The 24,349-nt window shown below is 39.7% G+C and overlaps 2 protein-coding genes and 1 pseudogene across 4 annotated transcripts in view; all 3 read left to right on the top strand.

The window, feature by feature from the left end:
• Nucleotides 1-24,349, top strand: part of LOC119912524 (trichohyalin-like) — a 729,783-nt gene that overhangs the window by 502,218 nt on the left and 203,216 nt on the right. The gene's annotated exons all lie outside the window — the stretch shown is intronic.
• LOC119912537 overlaps nt 1-24,349 on the top strand; it is a 452,474-nt pseudogene that overhangs the window by 352,310 nt on the left and 75,815 nt on the right.
• Nucleotides 1-24,349, top strand: part of LOC119912538 (butyrophilin subfamily 1 member A1-like) — a 166,799-nt gene that overhangs the window by 115,748 nt on the left and 26,702 nt on the right. The gene's annotated exons all lie outside the window — the stretch shown is intronic.

Genomic DNA, 24,349 nt, shown 5'->3' with positions numbered 1-24,349 from the left:
CTGACCAACCATGACAAAGGTGAATTGATCAATAAAGAATTATTACAGGAATGGGTTTAAAACCTGTGTAGAAGGACATATTTACACATATACATTTATGTACATACTCGACATAACGGTCACAGGGTTATAATATTATTTCATTACAAAGAGTTGTTTCTGTTGTTTAGCCTGCCTTGTTTGCTATAAACAAGGTGGACAGAATAAAAGAAACACCTGTCAAAATAATTTAAATACATTTCAACAGCAGAACAAATGACACCATCCAAAATGATCACACAGTTGAATCAACACCTGTTGAAATGTTTCAACCAAAAATGATCATCATAACCTGAAGCAGGCTTTACAGCAGGACTGCAATAGTGTCAGCCAGGTGTACCTAAACCGAGAGAGAGTAATCACTTACTGTTATATTTTAGACACTGCTAAATCCATCAAGAGTATGGACAGTAAAAGTGAGCTTCATAACCATCAGTTCATCTAAGCTTCTTCTCTGAATCTCTCAGCACACACGGCATATGTGCTGCTGTTGCTCTCTCTCTTTATTCACTTCTGCCTGATGTTCTCTTTTGTTGTTGGGTTTACCTTCTGTCCCGAGCTTCTCTGCATTTCTGCTTTTGTTATTTGTAGATTTTATTTTATTTTCATCTTCCTTGTCAGGATCTATCTCTGCTTCCTCCTCAGGTTTTCTCTCTCCTCCTGTCTGGAGTTCAACTTGTTGTCTTTCTCCTTCAGCTGGAGCCTGAGCTGCAGTTTCATTACTTGTAGTCTTTGTTTCCTTGTCTTCATCCTTCTTCTTCAAATCACTCTGTTCTTCTGCTTCTGGCAGCTGATCTGTGTTTCCATCCGCTGCATTCTCTGTCACTCCAGCTGGGAGATCACCTTTTTGTCTTTCTCTCTCAGTTAGATCCTGAACCTGGGAACTGCACATGTGCAACTCCCAACAAACATTTTGTACAAGTAAGATGCATCACTCTGTAGCTCAAGAGCGGAGCGAACAACACACTGGATGGATATTCAGATTTTTGGCTAAATACAAATACAAAAAATAATACTGAAAACATTACCTTTAATCGAGACAATACTTTTTTCTCTAAATGTACACATTGTAATAACACAGTGCATTCTCTAATATAATGTATAATTGTTGCACATTTACATAGCAGAGTTAAATTAAGTAAATTAAATTAAGTTAAAATCAGAATTCTGCATATATATATATATATACAACACAACAAAAGATTCTTTCTCCCAATCTGGGATGAAGCATCTGTACGTTCCCTCGTCAGATAATGTCACTTTGGAGAGTTTTAGTGACATGTCTCCGTGCCTCAGTCTGTCGATGAACACTGATGTGACACATGGACAAATCTGGGGTTCAGGTTAGGTCTCGTCCATTCGAACGCAATGGCAACAGCATCCTCTGCAGGTTCCAGGTGGCTTGGCAACATGATGTCATTACCAAGTACTGCCACTATTGGCTGATGTGGACCAATCAGCTGACTCTGACCTGAGGAGGAAACAGATCTCCTCTACAGTAACTTGTACAGAAACATCCCACATTAACAAAAAGGGGCTCTGTGTCACACTCTGGTCGGTGGTCCGACCGGCACCTGCTTCGCCGGTGGCCCAGCCGACTCCTGGTTCCTTGTCGGTGGTCCGACCAGCACCAGCTTCGTTGGTGGCCCAGCCGACTCCCGTTCCTCGTGCTTCGCCGGTGGCCCAGCCGACTCCAGTTCCCTCGTCGGTGGTCCGACCGGCACCTGCTTCGCCGGTGGCCCAGCCGACTCCAGTTCCCTCGTCGGTGGTCCGAACGGCACCTGCTTCGCCGGTGGCCCGACCGGCACCTGCTTCGCCGGTGGCCCGGCCGACTCCTGTACCCTCGTCGGTGGTCCGGCCGACTCCTGGTCCCTCGTCGGTGGCCCCACCAACTCCAGCTCCGTTGGTGGCCCAGCCGACTCCTGTTCCTAGTGCTCTGTCGGTGGTCCGACCGACTCCTGTTCCTAGTGCTCTGTCGGTGGTCCGACCGGCACCTGCTTTGCCGGTGGCCCAGCCGACTCCTGTTCCCTCGTCGGTGGTCCGACCGGCACCTGCTTCGCCGGTGGCCCAGCCGACTCCTGTTCCCTCGTCGGTGGTCCGACCGGCACCTGCTTCGCCGGTGGACCGAACGACTCCTGTTCCCTCGTCGGTGGTCCGACCGGCACCAGCTCCGTTGGTGGACCGAACGACTCCAGCTCCTCGTGTCTGGTCCATGGTCCTCAGCTCAGCTGTCCAGTCGGTGGTCAGACCGACTCCAGCTCCTCGTGTCCGGTCCATGGTTCTCAGCCCAGCTGCTCAGTCGGTGTTCAGACCGATTCCAGCTCCTCGTGTCTGGTCCATGTTCCCCAGCCCAGCTGCTCAGTCGGTGTTCAGACCGACTCCAGCTCCTCGTGTCCGGTCTATGGTCCTCAGCCCAGCTGTCCAGTCGGTGGTCAGACCGACTCCAGCTCCTCGTGTCCGGTCCATGGTCCTCAGCCCAGCTATCTCGCCCGTGGTCCTCAGCCCAGCTGCTCAGTCCATGGACCTCAGCCCTGCTGCAGCTCCAGAGCACCAGAGCTTCGGCCTCCAGTGGGTTTCCAGCCTCTTTGTTGGCCTTCCTGCCGTTCCCCTGAACAGTCCGGCCTCCAGGGCCGTACTCCGGGACGGCCACCTGAACTCTGTGGTTCCTCTGGTCCTCCCGCCCAGTTGGGTCGTCCTCCCAGGCGACCTCCCGAACTCTGTGGCCCCCCTGTTCTGCCCAGCCTGTTGGGTCGTCCTCCGGGACGGCCTCCCGAACTCTGTTCTCCCCCTGATTTGCCCGGCCTCATGGGTCACCCTCCGGGACGACCCCCTGAACTCTGTTGCCCACCTGGTCCGTTGGGTTATCCTCCAGGACGACCCCCTGAACTTTTGTCCCCCACTGGATGCCTCGGTCAGCCTCCTGAACTGCCTTGCCCTGCCTGTTTGACCTCCCCCCTGTACTCTGGTTCCCTTCTGTCTGCTCCTTGGACTGTGGGTTTTTTGTTTTCTCTGGCCCTCCTCCTGTCCTCCCTCCGCCCACCCTGGTTTGGCTCTTGCCCTCCTGGTCTGCTGTGTCGACCTCCGGGTCTGCCCCCTGAACTTTTGTTCACCTCTGGCCGCCTTGGTCGGCCTCCTGAACTGCCTTGCCCTGCCGGTAGTTGGTCCTTTGGGACTTTTGGTTTTGTTTTTCTGGCCCTCCACCTGGCCTCCCTCCGCCCACCCTGGGCCGGCTTGACCTGTTTGTGTTTTTTTGTTTGTGATGTTTCGTTTTAGGACGTCAGGGGCCGTCCTTTTGAGGGAGGGGTACTGTCACACTCTGCATGTCTGTCTCTGTTTTCCCCTACACTCTCTCTCTCTCTCTCCCCCCCCCCCCTACCTGTGCCTCGTTAGCCTCATGTCTTTCACCTGTGTTGCTCCCGCCCTGCTCATTAGTCCCTGTGTATATATACCTTGTGTTTCTGTCTTGTCTTTGTCGGGTCATTGTATGTTGTCACCCTGTGTAGCAGTGTGTTTTGTGTCGTCAGCCTCACTCGTCTTCTCTCCCTGTTTCCCTGCCGTTATTGGATTTTGTATTTTGTATTTCTGTTGGACAGCCTTGTTTTTGGACTCAGTCTATCAAGCCATTCTGTTTGTAAGTGTGCTCGCTTTTTTGTTATATTAAAACCACTGAACCATACCTGCTCCGCTCTGTGTCCTGCGTTTGGGTCCTCCAACCTGCTCCACCCTGCCTTCACCACAAACCCGTGACACTCTGCATTTCTACTGTCCGCTACGCTGCAGATGGATTAATCATTGCATCCACATTATTGTGAAACATGACCGTTTACTGTCTAAGACTTTACCTCCACAAGAGTGTGTTAGCAGAAGTGAGAGAACCACAGCACTGAAGGCACTGAGATGAGTCATGATCAGATGAATCATGTTGGAGTTTAAATCTAAAAATTCAAACAAAACCTGTTGTAAAATGTTTCAGCCCGTTTAGATTTACAAATACAGATTCTGTTCTGTGGCCAATCACAAAAACTGATAAAAAAGGATATTATTCTTCCACATTTACTTATTTTTAAGACACCATATTTATTTGTTTGTATTTTTTTATACATATATGAACACATGCTAACACTTTAGCACATTAGCATTAGTTCCTTCCAAGACATTCAAGCTTCTATCGTATTTCTGACTCTTTCCAGAAACAGACTGTTGTAGCTTAATAATCAACCTTGAAGTTTACAAAGTATTTTCCATATAACAGTTTGTTTCATTTATGTTTCAACATAAAACAACGTCTGTGGTGCAATAAAATTACGTTCATGCAATAAAAATTGTAAGAAAAAAACTGGATGAGATTATTGCTGAAAAACATATAGTTAATAGTAATTTAATTTTAATTTAAACTGAAATTAATTCAGAAAAGCGGACATACTTGCATCATGTCACCTCGTCTCAGAAAACGTTGTCCTATGACCTCCAATATAAACTGACTTCAACCTCTGAAGTTAATGACTGACACTGTGCATTTATGACATGTTAGCTGCTGATATTCTGCAGCCAGTTCTAATCCAGCTCTGTTGTTCTGACTTAAATTTATTGCATATAAAACATTTGCAAACAAAATACATCAAATTGTGCAGATGTTCCCTGCTGCTGTAAAAAAAGCCTGCATAATAATTCTGATTAATAAAATGTGTCTGTATATCTCTTCACTGAAACTGAGCAATAAAATTTCTCTGTTAAGTCTTTATGATGGCAGGGGTGCATTTTTACTGCGTTGGGCAGAGAGAGAGAGAGAGAGAGAGAGAGAGAGAGAGAGAGACTGCAATCATGTTATTGTTTTTTTCATATTATTTATTTTTAACTTCATGCCCCTGTATGATTTATTCAGCTCTTTATGTCTGAAATCGTTTCTGAATGTGACAGGTAGTAATAACTAAATCAAATAATTCATTACTTGTAGCACTTAATTCTTCTGCCTAACTAACTCACATTTTGGTAATGAGAATATTTGCACAAACCCAACTTTTCACAAGAATAAAATGGGCAAATAACTTCTGTGTGTGTGTGTGTGTGTGTGTGTGTGTTGTGCAGGCCATTTCACATTTTTGTTTAGCTTTGTTATTGTTCTTTTTCATTCAAGGACCCATGACTTTATTAAAGCAATGGCATGCATCGGTGTGACTTTTAAACTAATTTCGGTGTCTACAGGTTAAATTAATATAAAAATGTTGGTTGACCGCAGTGAGTGTTTTTGAAAGCTTCTTAGAAACGGCATCTTCAGACGTGTGAACTGACAGAGGAGGTACAGCAATGTGGTTTAACTGATAAAATAGACACTGATGCTGTGAGATAAAACTAAAGACTAAACATCCCCTATGTGTGCAAATAGTTTTTTTTTTGTATTGTTTTTCAGTTCAAGTGCAATGATATGTTGGCTTTTCATTAATTTAAGTTTTTTAATTATACGTAATTTAGTGAAATGAAATGACTGACTTCAAAAACACATAAATAAGTTCAACAGAAAGCTGCACAATGAAACAACAGAGTCTCTCTTCTCTTCCTCGGTCAGGTGTCGCTGCTCTTTGTAGGCTGTAAGACAGAAAACACAAAGATTACCCATCCATCCATCGTCAACCGCTTATCCTGCGAACAGGGTTGCGGGGAACACAAAGATTATATCTCTGGTAAAATATTCTAAACTCAAGGGTCACTTTCTGCTTTTCCATGAGCTTTCAAAAAAATAGAACTTGCTTAGGTTTCATCTGAAGTAATGACACCTGAATAAGTTCCATTCACTGAAGAAGGCCATGCAATGTAGTTCAAAGCCAAGAGAAAAGCTACGTGAATCATTTGCGAGAATATTTCACCACATATTTGTGCATTAAGAATGCAAGGAAATCTATGAATTCATGTACAACCTAAAGTAAATCCCAGAAAGCTGTTCATGCTGAAATCCTATTATATCCTATAAAATTAATTTAAAAAATTGATTTTAATTTTCAAATATAAAAGTCAAGAATTGATATGATCTTGGCATGTGGTAGATGGACGACTAAATGCAAGTCAGGCCTGATTACCCAAAGGATCAGGACGTGGCTAAGCTACAGTTTCACTGTAAACACTGTAACTGTTTTGGTAATCAATTAATTATTTAGGTAATTTTTCAAGCAAAAATAACAAATGTTCCAGTTCTGAAGTGTGAAAATTTGTGGCTTTCTTTGTCTTATGATATTAAACTGAATACTAATCAGTTTTGATCAAGGAAAATACTGATGACTTTTAAACACAGCAGCTGTTTTTATGTGACAACATGACAGTGACAACATACAGCAATGAAAAACGGTCAAAACAACAAGCAAATTAATGACAACAATTTCGAAATTAGGATGTGCATTTTTCACAATATTCTGCCATTTTGTTGAAGAAATTAATAATAAATGAATCATTTTTTTAATAAAATGATTAATTGATTAATCAGCACATTAACTGAAAAAGAAACTGACTGTTTTGTTGAGCCCTGAACATTTCCCAGTAGAGATTTAAAGAGTTGAGTTTCTAGTCGTTCAGAAAAAAACTGAAATGGTTTCCTTCCGAGTTACTCTGAAGACTTCCCAACAGAAAGGGCTTCATGACACCTTGCATTAATCTGCATGACAGGAGGGAACTTCAATGTATTTGTGTCCATCAAACCATTATCTCATCATCCATCCATAGAGGAGGGATTTTCAGATTCACTTTACACCGTCATGACCACCACTTACAAACGGACACTAACACTTATCCCGTCTTTTTGACTGATTTTTGATGGACACCTCTTGAGTTCATTAAGTAGATGAAGCATACATGCCATGCAGCTGTAGTATGGAGGGTTCAGGATCACTTGCTGCTGAAGGCCAGCGCTACCATCACTCTTAGGCTACATCCACACTACTATGCTTAAAAAAAGGTTTTAAAACGAAAAAGATCATTTGGTCCGGACCTTGGTGCGGACTTGAGGTGTGAAAGCCCCCTTACCTTTTTGATAGGAGAATAAATAACTTCCTGCTCTGTTAAACTTGAGTTTTTGGCTGCTGTGCGATTCATGGCTTCAGATTCTGCAATACAGACAAGTAGAATTCATATTTCATGTTAAAGAGGCAGTATGTAGTTTTGTAATGAAATTAATCACTTTATTGCCTTTTTGTGAACTGGTTGTAACCTCACATAATAATGAACCATTTGCCCGCTTTCTCGGATACCTGTAACATACTGTTTCCTATATGAAAAAAATCAAGTCAGATTTTCCACGAAAAACATGCATGTGATATTTATGCGTGCTCTTTGCTCTATAGCCTTTTGCTTACTGATTCTGAACTCTATACGCAGCGACATTACCGCAGCAAACAAAATTTTACTCTGCTAACACAAAAAAATTACCTGCTCCAACAGGAAAACTTCTGTAAGGATAAAAATCAAAAACAAAGTTATGTATAAAAAGGATGGGGTTACAGAGAGACATCCACTTGTTTTGGAACCGAGACAGAGCTGGCTTTCATCCTATTCATAGTTTTCACGTGACACACACTCCAATGAAAACACTCCTATGGAGGGCAAAAAGTAACACAGTCTCACTCCCTACTCGTCAAATGTCTGACGCATGGTCAAGGCCCTTTGTCGTCGCTTTTTAAAGACTTGGGTAGCCCTTTAGCATCAATTACTGACGTTTAGGGATCCACAGTCAAGTTAGCAACGCTTAGCAACAATAAATATGCAATATCCGGTTACACTTTCAAGATAAAACGTAACGTTTCGATACATTGCCATGCTGAAACGCGCATAATTAAAGTCGTGAAACGTTGCAGTTTCGTTAGGTTTAGGCACAGAAAGTACTTGGTTGGGTTTAGGCAACAAAACTACTTGGTTAAGGTTAGGAAAAGATCATGGTTTGGGATAAAATAGCTATGTATGTCAATTAAGACTTAAGTTAACTAACGTTAATGTCAATTTACCTCACTCGCCTAAATAAAAACATTTAATGTTTTGTTTCGAACGGGACACAAACCCTGTTCTCCTGCTTCAAGGTCCGGATTCGTTGCAAAAAGACGTTAATTTCCGTTGCCTGCCAACCAAAATGCAAGTGATACATTGTTACTTTGAGTTTGTTACTTCGTTGTTTCTTGCGTTGCGAAAATGCTGGATGGTTGTTGTCTTTTCAGATTTACTAATCGAGGAGGAGTCAAGCCTGAGCTGAGTTAGGTGAGGGATTCCCCTGAAGGTAGAAGTCAACATTACTGCAGTCGAGTGGCATCAGGGACCTGGCTGTTTTTAATGGTAGAAATGCGACAGCAGGCGCTATAACGTTATATGGATCGGATATGCCCAGCACTTGCAGTTTCTGTTCATATCTTTCTTTTTCTTAAGTTTAAAGGTAATCCAGAAAAATTTGACTGCTTTTGTGGCGTCCCTACGGGGGCCCTGCAGGTCACCGCGCATGTCGTAAAGCTAGATAGCTTTACGCAACATTACACCTCATCAATGGATAATGTTAGATAACATTATCCATTGATGAGGTGTAATGTTGTGGCTTGTGTAGTAGGTTGGAAATGCTACATGTTTAGTTTTGTGTAAACAGACACCCCCCATTTTTTTTGTTAATAATTGATTTATTCTAATACTCTAAGTCATAACATAAAGGTAATGCACTTACTCGTCAGTAGATGGTCCCAGTGTGTTTTAGAATTGACTTTAAAATTATATTGATCACCTTTAAAGCTCTTTATGGCCTCTCGCCTTGTTATATTTCTGACCTTTTAGTCCCATACACACCAGCACGTACCTTGAGATCCTCGGGCAGAGGTCTGCTGTCTGTTCCAGAGTCTCGACTGAAAACTAAAGGGGACAGAGCGTTTGCTGTCAGGGCCCCGAGGCTCTGGAACAGCCTGCCCGAGGAAATCAGGTCGGCTGAGTCAGTGAACTCTCTTAAAACATACTTTTATAGGAGAGCCTTTCCATCTTATTTGACTTTTATCCCTTTTATTTTATTCTATTTTACTTATTTTATATTTATCTTAATTGTGTATTTTAGTCTTTTAAATGTTTTCATGCTTTTATCTTGTATTGTTTTTGTATTATTGTCTTTTGGGTATTATTGTCTTTATACTTGTTAAAGCACTTTGTAACTTGTTTTTGAAAGTGCTCTACAAATAAAGATTATTATTATATCATTATTATGGTGCTCTGGTACTGTTGTGGATCAAGTAGGGAGACTGCAGCTATAAGCCCCAGCTCAGCAACAAACGAGCTAAATATTTTGAGTTAAGTCAATTTTGATTCTGGCGAATATCTGTTCAATTATTTTGATGTCATGTGTACTTATTTATAAGGTAGAATGCTTTATGCCGTATATATTTTCAGTTTGCTTATGTCATTTGTTGTTTATTTGTGAAATGTTTAGTATTAGTTTAACATGAACTTTAAGCGGAGATTTGAAGATAATGAGGCTGGGACTCTGTGTGATTGTGGTCAGAAATAAACGAGCTCTGGCTTGAGCAAGACGCTAACTTTGGTCATCTCTCTATTTATCCACAGTGGCTACACAGTGCTCCTTAGCCTGTGTAACCTTTGCTGCCGGTCCAGGTCTGGCGCCGGTAACACTTGCCACATTACTTCATATAAACAATGGTAAACTAACGTGATACATTGAATGATGAATACAAAATCTTCCATGATAATTTCAGTTTCTTTAGAATGTTATTTTATTTTATGTGCTGTCTAACATTAGTTCAACATCACATTTGTGTGATGCCTTCTCCATTGTATCGGACTCTGCTTTGGTTCCCTTTAGTTCCCTATTCCCAAGCATGCACACAAGCACACGCTTGGGAAGGTAGTTGTGGGGCTGAAAATATAAAGATGTTCATCCAGATAAAAGGTCTTTATGGTCTATTCAGGATTACATGGGATTACTAGATCATTTTATTGAAAAATGCTGTTCAGATTATCAGATTTGTTGTGTCTTAAGCCTCGAATATACTAGGAGCGGACGTGGACCCCATGGATGCCGACTACTTCTGTTTATACTACTTTCTGCAGCTTGGCAGACATCAGTTGGTCCCCGGAGCGTCACGTACTCGCGGACGCGGAAAGTATAATCCCTACTTTAAAGAGGCCATGTGTCGTTTACAGGGGCTACTAGTGGTGAGACTTCAGATTGCAGCTTTTGCATAGATTTTACTATTGTTCTGTCTGGGACTTTTGTATTATGACTGTACTAAATTAAAAATTTTGATTTATCGAATTTTTCCACTTTTTGAACCAAACTGCTGAAAATTATGTCAGCATCTGTTTCTTTTTACCAATAGAGCTCTTTTGAGGAAATGTCAGGGGGAATACATTGTTTTTCTTTCTGATTGCAGCACAAAGTTTCTACCAACAATCTGAACAGCATCTTTTCAAAAAAAGGAATAAAAAAAGGAATCACCCAAAGTGTGACAGATCATTGATTACAGTGTGAGCTACAGTTCCCTTCAAAATAACAATAACTCACAGGTGAAATCTGCATGTGGACCTTCTTAGTTACATTAGTTACATTAAATCATAAAGATCTGGGAGCATCACAACTGTTTGTGCACATTTTTAGAAAACACAATTTAATAATATACCAACCAGGTCGGTGGGTTCGTGGATTCGCTCTTATGGTCAAAGCAGAGTAAACAGGTTGATGTGAGGACTCATCTTCATCTGATGCAGAGAACCCACAGTAAGCAAGAGGTTGACAGACAGACAGATAAGAAAACTTAAAATACTCATACTGACAGACCTTTTTGTCTTTGTGGTTTTCTGCTGCGGTTTGTCTTGGGGCAAAGACTCAAATTCAGCAGCGTCTTCTGTGTCTAAAAACAAAACACCATCTATGACACACTGAGAGGATTCAAAAATAATTCAGACATCAGTCCTGTTGGGCAGCACGTCTCAACTGTCACTTTCAACATCAGGGAGAGTTACACAAAGCAACTCCTCTTATTTTTATTTAAGTGATTAACTTAATTGATAATCATAAAAGTATAACTTTGTTTCATAAATTAAAGAGTAAATATGTACATAAAATGTAAATGCTTAAGACATACAGTAAGTTATCCATGAAGTCTTCTTGTGTTCCTCACATCTTGTTATCGAAAAGAAAAATCTAAATTAAAGTCAAATAAACCTTTGTCCTTTCTTTGTTTTGTGACGACGACTGCATATGTCACACTGTTTGGGTCATCTGCAGCATCGTCTTCAGAGACTGAAACAAAAAGAAAAATGTTTGTGTAAAAAATCTAAACAACATGTAGATTATTAAATGCAGAAGCAGAAGGTTGGCAGGTAGACATAAGTACACGTGCATAAATGTAGACCATAAACTTAACGCTTTGGTCTAGATAAAACAACTAGTAGTAATAAATAGTTATCCAAGTAGTTAAAATCAAGGGCAACAAGTAGTAATAATAGTTATCCAAGTAGTTAAAATCAAGGGCAACATTTTCCAACAGTGTACATATTTTGGATAGGGGGGAACAAATTGTTTGAAAGGAGTCAAAGCAACCATCTACAACCAAGTAGAGAAACCATCTCTAAACATCGGAGGACGTCTGCAACACCACTTGTCCTTTCATCCCTTCTCAAGTGACTGAGCAGACGCTCACATTTGGCCTCATATCAAAAAGCCAACACCGGTCGTTCTGGTTGTTTGAGTCATCTGAGGCCAAGTCTTAACAACTGACGTTACAACAGCCAGGAGCACCAACGAACCAAGTGGTACCATCATCTTGACAATGACCCTTCAGAGGTTAAATAGCTGGGATTCCCTGACAGCCAGTCAGAAGTGAAGAAGCCTTCTGGATGGTTAAGTTTCTATATATCAAAATGACTTGAATCACAGCACACACAGTCTCACCTATTTGATCGTCTTTGCCGGAGTTTGATGCTGCTGTTGCCATCTTTGAGGAAAAGCAGAGCACCACTGATGGATAGAAACGCAAGCACACTGACATCAGAGACACAAAAAAAGAGGAATTACATTTTTTGCTATTTCAAAAAAATATTATATATGTGTATATATATATTCTTAAATAATTACCTACTCTCTTTGGACACAGCGGACATGATTCACACAAATGTGACTTTGCTGTTCTTTGCCATTCAATTTCTAACTATGTAAACTGTTACATGAATATCAAACCCAATGTGTTATAGGATGCACTCCTTCATAAACTTGACGGCTATAGTTGCCTTCTCTTCTAAGTGTTTTTAAGGAAGTAATTAACACGCAGCAGATTAGATGACGTTGCTTTTCTTTACCTCTGTGTTTCCTAATATGATGGAATCCCACCGCCAGCAGCCCCAGAGTTAAAATGGTGACAACTACCCACAGCAGGACGAGGACTTTAGGGGCAGCAGTGGCTTTGGGGAGGGTCTCTTCAGGAGGGGATGGAGAGATGATAGAAATTGTATTTGCTGTAAGATTACAAATTCCACCCATGAAACTTTGATTTTAAATAGAATTTTAAACCTGCAAAACAAACAGCCATAAATAAATAAAAAAATGCTACAGGAAACTGTCACTGAACTTTCACCTTTCAACTCTGTGAAGTCATGTTAGTCCAGATGGCTGTAAAGCATTTGGTAAATATTTAACTCGCTAACGGTCACAATGTTTTCAACACTGGTAAGGGTCTGACAAAATTTCTATCAAACTCCAGACAATTGAACCTTTCATAGGAACGGTGACATCACCATGACTAGTCTGCTCCCATCCTGGCCATTCAACTAGCACAATATCATCTTTAGCTTTGTAACACTATCATGTCTCACCTCTCACAGCCAGCCAGCTTCCTGGTGACGCTCCAACACCAGGGATTATGCACTTGTAGACGCCTTCATCAGACTTGGAAACATTGTTAATTGGCATCTCATCAGCAGGACTGCTCTCCATGAGGACGTCATCTTTGTAGAAATGAGCTTTGGTGTTGGTGGAAGTTGTCTTGTGTCTGCAGCGCAGAACCACATTTTGTCCCACCAAAACAGGAAGAGCAGGAGTCTCCAGGATCACAGGACCAGCTGAACAACATGTCAAGAAATAAATAAAATGAGACACTTATGCTTGGTAAATTGATTTTTTAGAAAAGCTGAAAGACCAACAAATCTTAATGAGTAACTTATTAGCCATCTGAGTGGGGCCCTTCGTGAGGGTGGTAAACCTCCACAAGTTCCAAAGGACAGTAAAGTAAAAACACACAGTCCTGTCAACTCGAAATTAATTTTACTTACAAATATGTTTAAAATGAGTTTCAAAAGAAACAATGACACCTGGATTATGTTGTCAGTCAACATAATGATGAATTGTTGTTAATTAACATATTAATGAAAGATCATGGTCATGGTTTAATAGAAAAAACGTTCTGAGTGACTTTATGGTCCCTTTATTTCGTAAACGTATCCACAGACTAGAATTAGGATGCAAACCCGGCTCCTTTGCTTTGCTGCGATTGTCAGCACAATATAATTGTTAATTTTTTAGGAGACAGAGTTGGACCACATAAACCTTAAGAGTCTAAGCAGCATACTAAAATATCACATACACAATATCTATATGCAAGCATTCCTGAATTTTTTATATTTCCCTCAAATTTTTTACGCAAAATGTACAAAGAATACTAGTTATTGATTTAAAGTCTGAACTGGACCATTGAGTTTTATCAGAATCAGCTTCTATTGAAATTGCTCACAATGTGCTTACTAATACAATAATGCAATAATAAAATCAGACACAACTACAGTATAGAGAACACTTATATACACACTATAAACAAAAACAAAACAATATAGAGAGAGAATATTATCAGTTGAGTTTCATACTGGACATTATACATGTGAAACACATCAGGTAGTTTAAAATGGGCATGAAGTGACTTTAGAAATACAACAAACATACCAGCGACAGTGATGTTGGCACTGTAGCTTCTCTCTCCTCCATCAGTCTCACACCAGTATTCTCCACTGTCTCCTGAATAGCTCTTATCAATAGTGCAGGAGGACCCCGTTGGCGTCCTCTTAATGTCACATACTGGCTTAAATTCCTCAGTGTTCCTGATCCCTTTCAGTTGAGTGGAACCATCAGTCCCCTCACAATGAAAAGAGACAGACTCATATTCAAAGTGCTGCAGTCTGTCTGGAGTGATACGAAGAAAAACTGCATCTGAAACTGAGAACATAATGATGTTTGTGACAAATGGAACTAAATAAATATAAATCAAAGTACCTCCCACCCTGTGACAGATACAGCTACTGTCTTTTTGCAAGACACATTTGCGTGTTCACATGCAGCATTAACTAATGAAATTTAAGTTTAAATTTGAGATCAGGTTAATTTATGAAAACATATTTAACATATTAAGTTCAACCTCATGTCGATTGTGTAGATGGAAAGAATTATGTAAAAAAAAAAAATGATTAAAAGAAATAATTTGTAGGATTTTCTCTTTGTTGCTCACCACTTTGAGTGTGATTCTGAGCTTGTGTCTCCACCAGAATGAGTTCAAGCACCACTGAATAAAAAAAAGGAGCAAAGCTATCAGTCATGTTTGCTTTGATGTTCAGACACATAAAAGTAAAAAGAGAAACCTGAGACTCAGTACTCACTCAGTCTGAAGCAGAGAGCTGTAGCCTCCATGGTGTCTTGCTGTTGACTGAGCATCAGACTGAACTACAGCAGTTGAAAACTTCCTGTTCAGTTTGTTTCTGAGTTTGATGTAAAAGCCGGGGCCACACTCACTGTGGCTTCAACATACAGCAGTGGTTTCTCATCTTGAATTATCAACACCCACTTAGGGGGTGGGGGGTAACCATCACTGATAGCCTTTTTTAACTTTAACCTTTACATAGCACGCAGTAAGGGTGTCCTTTTTTATTCTTCTTTTCCCCCTGTCTTTGCACATCACTGCCCGTTGATTTGACAGACTGACTCTACCCAAGCTCCCAATATGTACCTGTGTTTGCAGATAGAGGTGTATGGGACCGGCAGATTGTGATGTGTGGCCACTATTCCTAGAAATTCCGTCTGTCTGCTAGCGTTCTGTTTTAATGCAGAAATTTACCTTTTCATCTTTTCATTAACTGTATCATCATTGTTAATCACATATCAAACAGAAAGCTAGATTTAAAAAAATATTCATCTCCCTTATTATCAAACAACTCTTATATACAATATTCCATAAAATACAGAGGATCATTACTTTAGAATATTATTCCCATCTCTATCAAACCTTTTTCATCATTGTCAGTATTTAAGTCATGAAAACATGAAAAAATACTTATGACATAGTTGCAATTTAAGTGTGTGTGTTTTGTGTATGTTTTATTAAACTGTTTATCATTGTTGTCATATTTTTCCAGAATAATTTTGTATGATATAAACTGAAAATCCAGAGGGGAGGTTTTGCTATAAGCCCTTGGGGGTTTCTTTCCTCTTCTGCATTATCGTTACATTGTATTTCTATATATTTTTATGTCTTTAGTGCTACAAATAAATACATAAATAAAAAATACGGTTGTGTCTGTTTAATATTCTCTCAATGATAATAATGTCCCATCCTCTGGCTGTCCTCTAACTCTAGTGTGACCAGCAACATTTCAAAGGACACCATACCCGGGGATTAGTTATAAGCAAATTAGTATCACAGGTAAAATACCTTGTTGTACACAAGCAGAATGTGATATTATAGTAATATTACGGCAGCATTTAATGTTGTAGCTGAAGCAAAATTTAACAGTCTTATATACTGTTGTGTTATTTATTCTTTAACAAAAAATGTTTCAAGCTAAACATGTTATGTTAGTAAATCTTATTGTAACTTGTACCTACAGCTTCCAAATAAATGTACATTCGTTGAAGTATGAAGTAGTAAACATTGTTTAGCTCTCAGAAAGGAAATCTATATAATACATAGCACCCTGCAGGGTGTTCAGCAGTCATCAACTAATTTCACACTTAGCCCCAGATGTCATTTTTATGTCAGATGTCCCTGTGTCTCCTATTATCTCTCTCATCCACTCACTTTATAGAAAGGCCTGAACACAAATTTCTAAAAGGTCCTGTTCTTCCTCCTGCAGTAAGACAGTCAGCCTAACAAGATGCTGACACAACAAAGAAACATTGTTATTGTTCCTGATGGTTTTGATTGCAGCGGTCATATTTTATGGTAGTGATCCGTTACCTGGCAACAGGCTCAAAGTTCAACAAAAACACTCAACATGAAACGGCCCTTCATTGTGGTTTTAATAGATGCAACATTTTGAAATATGACAGGTTTGATGTAGATGCAGGAAAATATCGGGGAACACATTTTTGCCATTTTCAATGACAGTGAAATATTCTAATTGTACGTAATATAGTAAAATGCAAAGGTCTATGGTTGAGCCTTAAATGGCATCAAGTACAACACTTTACTCACTGTCTTAAATAAATAACAAACCTTTTAAGATTTATTTACATGATAAATAAATGTATTATCATCATTAAATATGTTCCCATTCAGATGTGCAGGAAATGTGAAGCGTATGTAAAGACGTGAACATTTGTGTGGAATTGTGGTGAGATTTCTGCCTGATCAGAAGTGTTTCAGGAAGTTTTGTTTAGCCACCTCCTCCTCTCATCCAGTAAAGTCCCAAACAGTGGCCTACTGTGTGTGCAGATGGTCTAAAGGGTCCAAATCAGCAGAGGAACAACACAGGCTTATGCACAGCAGATTGTAGGACAGGTGGTTTGTTTAAAAGTATAATGAATTCTCATTAAATGATGACGTTATTCTCGAAATATTATTAAATATATTATTTTTTCTGGACAGGCAACACAGATATGTTGGAGAGATTCTGAATGTGCAGAAAATTTTGAACATGGGCAGAAAAACACAGGAGCTTTTAAAGATCAGGAGTTTCTAACTGAATTAAAATTAATTAATTTATCATTGAGGATAGAAAAGGTGCCATGGTCATATTTAAAGAACTTCCCCAAACAAAGACAAATATTAACATATTAATATGTTAAGTTCTGTGTGTGCAGCATGAAGGGACTACAAACTTTTATTTTGTTCTACAACCTTGTGTTGTAAAATGACAAATACACTACCTTGTAACCTTGTAAAGGTTTATCTACAGGAGAAACATTTTTAAAAGCAACACAGAATCATCCATCCATTGAAGAGGGATTTTCAGATTTATTTTACACATTCATAACCAGCATTTCCAAACAAACACTAACATACACTATATCCTGTATTCTTGACTGATTTGTGATGGACACCTCTTTAGTTCACATTAGGAGGAGCATACATGTCACGCAGCTGTAGTATGGAGGGTTCAAGATCACTTGCTGCTGCAGGCCAGGAAATTAACCTTTTGCCGCCTTTCTTGGTTACCTGTAACAGCCATTCTGCTTCCTACATGACAAAATCTAGTCAGATTTTCCACGAAATACATGCATGTGATGGTCATGCGTGCTCCCGAGCCTTTTGCTCACTGATTCTGAATTCTATACACAGCGACAACACTGCAGCTAAAGAAAAGGACAAAGGTTTATGTGCTGAATTAGTCAACATCAAAAAGGCTGGAGTCATGAGAGACCTCCACTTTGTTTTGCAACCGACACAGAGTTGGCTTTTATGCTATTGGACAGCTAAACTAACCAAAAGCATTGCCAGTTGCTTGCCAGGCAACATTTCATATAAACAATGGTAAACTAACGTGATACATTGAATGATGAATACAAAATCTTCCAGGATAATTCCAAAAAGTAGCATTTTATTTTATTTTATGTGGTGTATAACATTAGTTCAAGCTGATAAAAATATTACTGTAACGTTGCAGTGGGAGTTTATCTTACTTTACCATTTTGTGTGATGTGGTCTCCATTGTGTTGGACTCTGTTTTGGTTCCCTTATTGGTTTGTGGATGCACACAAGCACACGCTTGGGAAGGTAGTGGTTGCAATCTGAAATCTCACCGCTAATAGCCCCTGCAAATTACACTTGGCCCCTTAAAGACAAAACAAATCTGATAATCTGAACAGCATTTCTCAATAAAATGATCTAAAGAAATAATTGTCAAGGTAATCCCATATTATAATGAACAGCCCGTTTTGACCTTTAATCTGGATGAACATCTTCAAGTCAAACATTACATTTTCAGACCAACCACATAGCTTTCACGTAGATTTTACTATTTTTCTGTCTGGGATTTTGTGTTGTGACTGTACTAAATTGAAAAATCTTTCCACCTTTTGAGCCAAACTGCTTAATATCATGTCAGCGTCTGTTTCATATTACCAATAAAAGCTCTTTTGAGGTCATTTCAGGGGTTATGTATTGTTTTTCATTCTAATTATAGTACATCTACTAACAATCTGAACAGCATCTCACTTGCCCATAGAAAGTAATGAAACAAAGGACAGATCGTTGATTACATTGTGAGCTACAGTTCCCTTGGAGTCACTTTAATGGGGTCAAAATAACTCACAGGTGAAATCTACATATGGACCTTCTTAGTTACATCCAGATTTAAACAGATAACTGTTATATAACGGTGGGTGTGGGTTGAGCAGGTTGGAGGACCCAAACGCAGGACGCAAGGCAGAGGTGCAGTTTAACGGGGGTTTATTGAGGGAAAACAAACAAAAGGCAAGCACACTTACTGACAGAGTGGCTGGTTGACAGAGTCCAAAAAACAAGGTGATCCTAACAGAAATCCAAAGATACATGCAGAGGGATCGCTGGGGTAATAGACATGACAAAGGTTACTGAACACAAAACAGACGAGAGTGAACACTTAACATGAACTAAGGTACAGGACTGGGAACAAGGACAAAGAACTAAAACACAGGAACAAGAGTTAAGGCAGTGACTAAGAAACAATATTACAACTAGACTACCAAACTTCAAATCAAAGCAATATCAAATCAACACAGGACTACGAGCTAGAACACCAGATAAGACATAAACACCAAGGACAAGGAAACGAGAAGAACAGGTAAACAGAAGGACACCAGAAACAACTGGCAAAAACTCAAAATCACAGGGAAAAACTGCAACTCATGACAATAACAATTTGGGATCCTCACAATTGTGTGGGCACATTTTTACAAAATCCCTGAAATTTTATCTAAAAACATTTTAATACTATACAAACCAGGTCGGCAAGCTTGTGGAGTCGCACTCATGGTCAAAGCAGAGTAAACAGATTGAAGTGAGGACTCATCCTCATCTGAAGCGGAGAAACCAGCAGTAAGCAAGAGGTGGACAAGATGAACTTAAAAATACTCATTGACAGACTAAATGGGCACATTTTTGTCTTTGTGGTTTTCTGCTGTGGTTTGTCTTGGGGCAAAGACTCAAGTTATCAGCAGCGTCTTCTGTGTCTAAAAACAAAACACCATCTATGACACACTGAGAGGATTCAAAAATAATTCAGACATCAGTCCTGTTGGGCAGCACGTCTCAACTGCTCTCCCTAATGTTGAAAGTGGCAGTTGAGTTACACCAAGCAACTCCTCTTATTATTATTTAAGTGATTAACTTAATTGCAAATCATAAAAGTATAACTTTGTTTCATAAATTAAAGAGTAAATATGTACATAAAATGTAAATGCTTAAGACATAAGTTATCTGTAAAGTCTTCTTGTGTTCCTCACATCATGTTATAGAAAAGAAAAATCTAAATTAAAGTCAAATAAACCTTTGTCCTTTCTCTGTTTTGTGACGACGACTGCATATGTCACACTGTTTGGGTCATCTGCAGCATCGTCTTCAGAGACTGAAACAAAAAAGAAAATGTTTGTGTAAAAAATCTAAACATGTAGATTATTACGCAGAAGCAGAAGGTAGACAAGTACACATGTGTACAAATATTATATAGTGTCATTTTAAGTATTAACTCTTTGGTCTAGATAAAACAACTAGCAACTGTTTTGCAGTTTACTTCAGAAGTTTTTGTCTGTAAAGATTCTCAGTCATCCAAGTCATCGTTCTCCAAGAAGTTAAAATCAAGGGCAAAATTGTCCAACAATGTATTTTGGATAGGGAGGACAGATGTTTTGAAAGGAGTCAAAGTATCCATTTACAGCAAAGTAGAGAAACCATCTCTAAACATGGGAGGAGGGCTGAAACAACACTTTCCTCCTACTTAAATCCTGTCCTTTTATCCCTTTCCAAGTACAGATGCTCACATTTGGCCTCATGTCACAAAGCAGCATGGTAAGTGTCTGACAAAATTTCTAAATTTCTACCATCCTGGCCATTCAACTAGCACAATATCATCTTTAGCTTTGTAACACTATCATGTCTCACCTCTCACAGCCAGCCAGCTTCCTGGTGACGCTCCAACACCAGGGATTATGCACTTGTAGACGCCTTCATCAGACTTGGAAACATTGTTAATTGGCATCTCATCAGCAGGACTGCTCTCCATGAGGACGTCAACATTGTAGAAATCAGATTTGGTGTTGGTGGAAGTTGCCTTGTGTCTGCAGCACAGAACCACATTATGACCCACCAAAACAGGAAGAGCAGGAGTCTCCAGGATCACAGAACCAGCTGAAGAACATAAAACATAAAAAATAAAATGTCAGACACTTATGCTTGGTAAATTCCTTTTTTAGAAAAGCTAAAAGACCAACAAATCTTGGTGAGTAACTTGTGGCGGCATTAGCTCAGTCAGTTAGGACTTGTCTTGGAAACCGGTGGGGCTGCTCCCCGGGCGCTGTACGATGATGTTGCCACTGTAGCTTCTCTCTCCTCCATCAGTCTCACACCAGTATTCTCCACTGTCTCCTGGATAGCTCTTGTCAGTAATGCAGGAAGACCCCGTTGGCGTCCTCTTAATGTCACATAAATTCCTCACTATTCCTAATCCCTTTCAATTGAATGAAACCATCAGTCCCCTCACAATGAAAAGAGACAGACTCATATTGAAAGTGCTGCAGTCTGTCTGGAGTGATACGAAGAAAAACTTAATCGGAAACTATGTGTTACAAAAAGTGTCTCAGATTAAACATACAAAAGTGGGAAATAATGATGTTTGTGACAAATGGAACTAAATTAAAATAAATCAAAGTACCTCCACCCTGTGACAGATACAGCTAGTCTTTTTGCAAGACACATTTGGGTGTTCACATGTAGCATTAACTAATCAAATTTAAGTTTAAATTTGAGATCAGGTTAATTTATGAAAACATATTGAACATATTAAGTTCAACCTCATGTTGATTGTGTAGATGGAAAGAATGATGTAGTCTTTTTGAAAGACACATTTGCGTGTTCACATGTAGCATTAACTAATCAAATTTAACTTCAAATACAAGATCGTGTTTGTTTATGTAAACTGTAGGCATAGACATATTGAACGAGTTAAAGTCAACCTTCTACGTTGATTCTGTAGTTGGAGAGAATGATGTAAAACAAAACAAAATGTAAAAAAATGTATAATTCACTCACCACTTGATTATAACGATTCTGAATTTGTGTCCCCGGCAGAATGAATTCAAGCATCACTGGATAAACAAAGGAGCAAAGCTGGACATCAGTCATATGCTTTTATGTACAGACACACATAAAACTGAAATACAAATGAACCATGAAACTCAGTACTAACACTTTCTTAAGCAGCCTCCATGCTGTTTTGTTGCTGACTGAGCATCAGAATGAACTAAAGCTAAAAGTGTGTTGACGATGAAAGCTTCCTCTTCCTGTTCAGTTATTTCTGATCTTGATGAAAAAGCTGGGGCCACACTTACTGTGGCTTCAACATGCAGCAGTGGTTTGTCAGCTTGAATTATCAACACCCACTTAAGGGGAGGGGGTTAACCATCACTGATGTCCATTACTAATTTTAACCTTTCATTTAACCTTTACCCAGCACACAGTAAGGGTGGCTTTTTGTATTCTTCTTTTTTTCGTAAAGTCTTTGCACGCACTTTGCCCATAGACTTACCAGACTGGCAATGGGAAGCAGGATACAAAAGGGTGAGTAAAGACAATTCTCTCCAAAAATCTGTGTGACTGATGGGAGATAAAAGACCTCAACCCAAGATCCCAAAATGTATCTTTTTTTGAAAAGAGAGGTGTGTGGGATTGACAGATTGTGATTCACGGCGAAGCCTGGTAGCCCAGCATTCCTACAAATGACATCTATCTTGGACGATTGGGCACTAGGTTTCCAAATAAATGTGGAGTACATTTGTTGCTAGAGTTAATTATGAAGTAGGGGTTGCATAGACTAGTCGACTAGTTGACCAGTCAACTTTATTGTGCTGTGATGAATGCTTTAAGCTTGACAGCAAATAGTCTCTGATCATGTGATTAGAACAACATGGACGCCTCAACTGCAGGTGAGAAGTCTGGTGGGTCACTGCAGAAAACCAGCAGCAGTGCATAGTGTGTGGAAATACGTAACTAAAAATGAAACAGGTACTACTGTCACTGTCACTGCAAAATATGCAGTGTCATGCACACACATCTGAAAAGGCATCCGCTAATGCTAGCCGAGGAACGATTCAAATCTTCTCAACAGCAGTCAATTAGTGACTTTACCAAATGCAGTAATAGAGAAAATACTATTTCACAGTCAAGATATTAGACCTTCAGCTGCAGTGCAATGAGAAGGCTTACATCGAGCTGTACATTTCGGTAACTCCTCACTACATCACCGACACATGGGACATGAAGGCCAGAGTCTTGCACAGTTTTGCACAGTCCATGATGATGCCAGTAATATGAACTTAGCCATGGAGCTATGTGCAACGTTTCCAGAACATCTGGGATGCACCGGGCACACTCTTCAACTGAGCTTGATAGCATTGACATTCCCCCTCGGATGTACTTTACTGCTAACCTTAACGATCACTACATAAATATGCATGTCGACCGGTAACCTAAACCTAGCAGGTAGGGTAACCTCCTTTGTGTTGTTTGAACAGCGTGAAACAACACGCCGTTTCTGCATAATACTACGGAAGTCAGTACAGTCTGAACAGTGTGAAATGAAACATGAAAACCTTAAGATGCGTTGACATGACATGTTTTGGTCAAGCGGCTGCTTCGAATGACCTATAGAGACTGGCTCCAAAAGCGAGTCAATGTTAAAATGCCCAACTTTCCAGCCGAAGCCACCGGAAGTCACCCACATTAATCTTTACAATGGCTCTTCAGAAACCTATGGGTGACGTAGCGGAGACTATGTCCATGTTTTATACAATTTTAATATAACAACAAGATTTGTGATGTTTTGTTGACCTGTCCATCCACCCTGACCTCCTGCCTACATGGCTCTGACAACATCACCTGACTTCCTCTTTCACTCATTATTGGCCTTACCAATTGGCATTATTGGTAAGGCCCTTAGAGAGAGTTGTAATTTGAACAGAAACAGATGTTTTTTGGGGCACTTGCTGAATCAAATGATTCTCTTATTCTTCTTCTTGGTAAGACAGTCTTCTTTATGTTTACTGGCTTTCAGCCAATCTGCATGAGTCTTGAACAAATCTTGTAATCTGCCTATCACTGTATTTTGATTCAGATCTTGATCCAAGAACAGAATTTTGAATGTTTTTGAATGTTTTTATTTTGAGTGCCTTCTGTCCTGGTTCTAATCTGCAATTATTCTCTCTGTGTACATGTGTGTTTATGTGTGTTTATCTGTTTATCTGATTTAAATTTGATTTATCATGATGGATGGCTGACAAATCCTCCTATGCCAGTTTTCCTGTAACTTAACTTGGCCTTTGAAAAACGCTTATTCTTTTGCCTGAGGTCGAGCTTTACCATCAAAGAGATTATTTTTGTCTCCAGATCAGCTCTGCATCTGAAAGAAAGGTTTGTTTAACTCAAACCGAACGACACAGGAAGAGGTTGTGACCTACATTATATCTATCTGTAGCCAGTCAGTAGACAGTCAGTAGCAGAACATGATGGAGGTTAAAGCTCTCTGCACCAGACTGTGTGAGTAGGCCTTCTGTCAGTTTATTGTTCATATATATCAGAGACACTTAACATACTGTACAATTTATCAAATCAATGTGAAAACGAAGTTAAGAAATTTTATAACTTCTATCAGGATCCAAGAACTTCTTCATTTCTTCAGCATATTTATATTGGTTACTATATTCTAAATAAATGTATAATATTTCTGACACTAGTGTCTGATGTACAGCTCTCTGTCTCTTCAGTGTTGAAGGTGTTGTTGCTGATGGCTGAACACGTTCACCACAGTTACGCTCAGAAAGGCGGTAAGTAAGAAAAAGTTAATAGATAAT

Source organism: Micropterus salmoides, unplaced genomic scaffold, assembly GCF_014851395.1.
Source record: "Micropterus salmoides isolate LMB-PRFRI ecotype aquatic unplaced genomic scaffold, ASM1485139v1 Ms_hic_scaffold_2, whole genome shotgun sequence".
NCBI lineage: Eukaryota > Metazoa > Chordata > Actinopteri > Centrarchiformes > Centrarchidae > Micropterus > Micropterus salmoides.
This window is presented reverse-complemented; position numbering and strand designations above follow the sequence as displayed.